At 32.8% G+C, this 4180-nt stretch overlaps 1 non-coding gene across 1 annotated transcript; it reads left to right on the forward strand.

The window, feature by feature from the left end:
* The first annotated feature begins 1132 nt into the window (after positions 1 to 1132).
* On the forward strand, positions 1133 to 1239 carry LOC141420047 (U6 spliceosomal RNA). The gene has a single exon (XR_012444755.1). It is a non-coding gene; the product is annotated as a U6 spliceosomal RNA (small nuclear RNA).
* The last annotated feature ends 2941 nt before the right edge of the window (positions 1240 to 4180 follow it).

Genomic DNA, 4180 nt, shown 5'->3' on the forward strand with positions numbered 1-4180 from the left:
AAAGCCTACTCCAAATGACACAGTTTCATTGCCATGTAGGATATTAATTTTTCATCTATTAGTAAATTAATTTTGACATTCATCTGACATATCGATTATTTAAATCTGTATTTTTTAACATCTCATTTGAACTATTTTTATCACCCTAGTTATCTCTTATTATTGTTAAACTTTTGACACATTCTCATTTCATATTTGTTATAAGTATCATATGTTTAAAGTTTTAAAAGTTATACTTTGGCAGGATTTGTAATTTTCTCTGCATATACCAAATCTTAATCTCCATGTTCTGTGTCAAATAGTACCTAATAGTGCCTTTGTTGATCAAACTAGTTTAATTTTATCACTTTCACAGTATTTATCCTGTTAGTGGTCATAAAATTTCCTTTATACATATTAAGATCCTTAACATCAGTGAGTATATATTTTTAAAAAGAATCAGTAATCAAAAATACCTTGGTTATCATAAGAACTAAACAATGTTTACTAGCTGAATGAGCTCAAAATGAATTTAAAAGAGAGATTGTTGTAAAAACAGTGATAGCAATAGAAACCAATGAAAAAAGCCCACCAAAATGCCATTTTTATACTAGAAGGGATAAAGCAGGTAAGTTAGTGCAGGTTAAAATATAGAGCATTAAAATATGTATTTGACATAAAGTTAAGTAGAAAATGAGATAAAGAAGTGAAGTATCACTATGTTGAAGTGAACTAAGACATTGACAAATTGCCTGTATTTATAGTATGTGAATTTCCCCTCTTAAATGTTAGCAAGAGCCTTGTATATGATAAGGCAGAATTCATCCATGTAAATATAATTACCAGCTTCTTGTATCCTGAACATTGATGGAGCACATTCCCAATCTGCAATAAGCATTGAGGGGTAAAATGTTTTCTGTCCTCATTTCTCCTTTGTTTAGAGGTTAATTGCTGCAAAATGATTGTGTTGAAGTGATTAATGTCTACATAAAGGTCCATTAAGACCATAATCAAATCCATGGCCTAACTATACTTTCTGATTATCATTCATGTTTAGATCTAAAATATTCTAATATTTACTTAAGTACACAACACATTCTAAACTATATATTAAGTGGATTTACATATACATTATTTTTTTTAAAATTAAGCTGTGCTCAATTTGGCAGCACATATACTAAAATTTGAATAATACAGAAAAGAGTAAAATGGCCCCTGTGCAAGGATGACATGAAAATTCATGAAGCATTTCATATTTTTTATTAACATATATGCACCAAGTGTTGGTGCACCCAATTTCATTAAACAAACACTTTTAGACTTATAAGCACTGATACGTCCCAACACAATGACGTGGGGAATTTCAATACCCTATTCTCACCAATAGATAGGTGATCCAGACAAAAAAATAAACAGCAAAACCTTGGAAATAATAGACACTATAGACCAAATAGACATCTGAGGAATATTTCATCCAGCAACTGTAAGATATTCTTCTTATAGCCCGTGGAAGTTTGTCTAAAATAGATCACATGTTAGGACTGGAAGCAAGCTTTAACAAATATAAGAAAATTGAAAAAATCCCCTGTATTCTGTCAAAATGGAATAAAATTAGAAATCAATGATGAAAGATACTACAGTAAATGTTCAGACACACAGAGACTGAACAATACATTGACTAACAATCAGTGAGTCATTAAAGAAATAAGGCAGGAAATCAAAAAGTTCCTAGAATCTAAAGAAAATGAAAACACATCCTACCAGAAACTTGTAATATAGCAAACTCAGTGTTAAGAGAACATTTTGTAGCTATATATGCCTACATAAAAGATGGAGCAATCTTAAATAAATAACCTAATGATGCATCTCAATCTCTTAGAAAGCAAGAACAAGTCAAACCCAAAATCAGTAGGTAGAAAGAAATAACAAAGATTAGGCAGATATTAATGAAATGGAGATTGAAAAACAGTACAAAGAATCAATGAAACAAAAGTTGGTTTTTGAAAAGATAAATAAGATGAATAAACTCTTAGCTAAACTAACCAAAAGGAAAGAAGATCTCAATCAATAAAATTAGAGATGAAGCAAGGGATATCACAACTAATTGCAATGAAATCCAGAGGATAATTAGGGAATACTTCAAAAATTTACATTTCAACAAACTGAAAAGTCTGGAAAAATCTAAATAGAAAATTCTAGAAAAATGTCTAGATTCATTTAACCTACTAAAATTGAAACAAGATGATGTAAACCACTTAAGCAGACCTATAATAAACAATGGTTTTGAAGCAGTAATGAAGAGTTTCTCCACAAAGAAAAGCTCAGAACCTGATGGATTAACTGCTGACCTTTAAAGAAGAAATAAAACCTATGCTCCTCAACTATTCCATAAAATAGGAAGACCATAAAGGAAATGCAAATCAAAACCACATTAAGATTCCACCTTAGCAAGCAAGAATAGCAAGAACACAAATGACAACAAATGTTGGTAAGGATGCAGGAAAAGGAACTCTCATACACTGCTGGTGGGAATATAAGTTAGTATAACCACTATAGAAAACAGTATGGAGTTTTCTTAAAAATCTGAACATAATCTGCCATATGATCCAGCAATCCCACTCCTAGGGATATACCCAAAGGAATGTGACTCAGGTTACTGCAGAGGCACTTGCACACCCATGTTCATTGCAACACTATTCACTATTCAATAGCCAAGTTATGGAAACAGCCAAGATGCCCCACTACTGATGAATGGATTAAGAAAATGTGGTATTTATACACAATGGAATTTTACTCAGCCATGAAGATGAATGAAATTTTGTCATTCGCAAGTAAATGGATGGAACTGGAGAACATCATCTTAAGCGAAGTTAGTCAGGCTCAGGAGACCAAAAGCCACATATTCTCTCACATGTGGAATTTAGACTTGGCACAAATGCAGCAATATTATGAAACACTGGTCACACTAATGGGAGGTCACCCACAGGAGATGTAGGGAAACTAAGAACTTGAATAGAGTTCATATATTCGCTATAAGCACATGAATATAGCAATCTTAAACTTACTGAAGCCACCATAAGAAAGGAAGGAACTAAGGTAGAATGAAGAAAATTAGAGAAGATAAACCACTGGGGTTATAATACATAAATACATAGAAATATCGCAAGAAAATGCACTGTGAAACTACCTTTATCTCAAACAAGCTAAAATGTTATGCTTTTCATTTTTTCTTTTCTTTTTTTTCTTTTACAAAATTGGAGAACAGAAGGGCGAAACAAGTTCTGGCCAGGGGGTGGGGAGGGCTAGCCCCAGTGGGAGAGGGGAGATGTTGGGGAAAGGGAATAGGAAAGTGAATACAATGCAAAAAATGTGTACACATGTATGTAAATGCAAAAATGACACCTGTTGAAACTACTCCAGGAATCCAGAGAGGGGAGATAAAGGAGAAGGAAAATAGTAGAGGAGGTGAATTCATTTATGATATATTTGATATATTATAAGAACCTGTGTAAATGCCACAATGTACCTCCACCTATCATAACAATAAAGGAAAAAGAAATAGTAAAAAATAAAAAGATAAAACTAACAGTAATAATGGGACTTGAGTGCAAAAGGGACACTGTTGGAGTGGTTCAACAAGACAGGGAGGAGAAATGAAAAGGTTAAAGGGAGGGGTGAAAAGGATCAAAGTATGTTACATACTTTTGGATATAGCATAAAGAAACCTATCAAATATTGTTTTAAAAAGAGAGAAGAGGTTATAGAAATATAATAGAGGAGATGAGCTTGCTCAAAATATATTGAATACTTATATGGAATTTTTCACATGAACCCCCCCCCTTATACTATTAATGAATTCTAAATTTTAAAAAGTGGAAAAGACAAGCATGCACAGAAACAAAATTATCCATAATCTTACCTCTAAAACTGTTCTCAAAAAGGTCAGTTCAAGAAGAATGAACTTAGAATGTAACACATATGTACATGAAAGCAATACGAGGAATCTCCCTATATAGCTATCCTTATTTCAACCAGCAAAAACCTGTTGTCCTTCTTATTATTGTTTATACTCTCTCTTCAACAAAATTAGAGATAAGGGCAAAACAGTTTCTGCCTGGAAGTGAGGGGGTGGGGGGAGAGGGAGGGGGTGGGGGTAAGGGGGAGAAATAATCCAAATATTGTATGCACATATGAATAAATG

This window comes from Castor canadensis, chromosome X, assembly GCF_047511655.1.
Source record: "Castor canadensis chromosome X, mCasCan1.hap1v2, whole genome shotgun sequence".
In the NCBI taxonomy this organism is placed as follows: domain Eukaryota; kingdom Metazoa; phylum Chordata; class Mammalia; order Rodentia; family Castoridae; genus Castor; species Castor canadensis.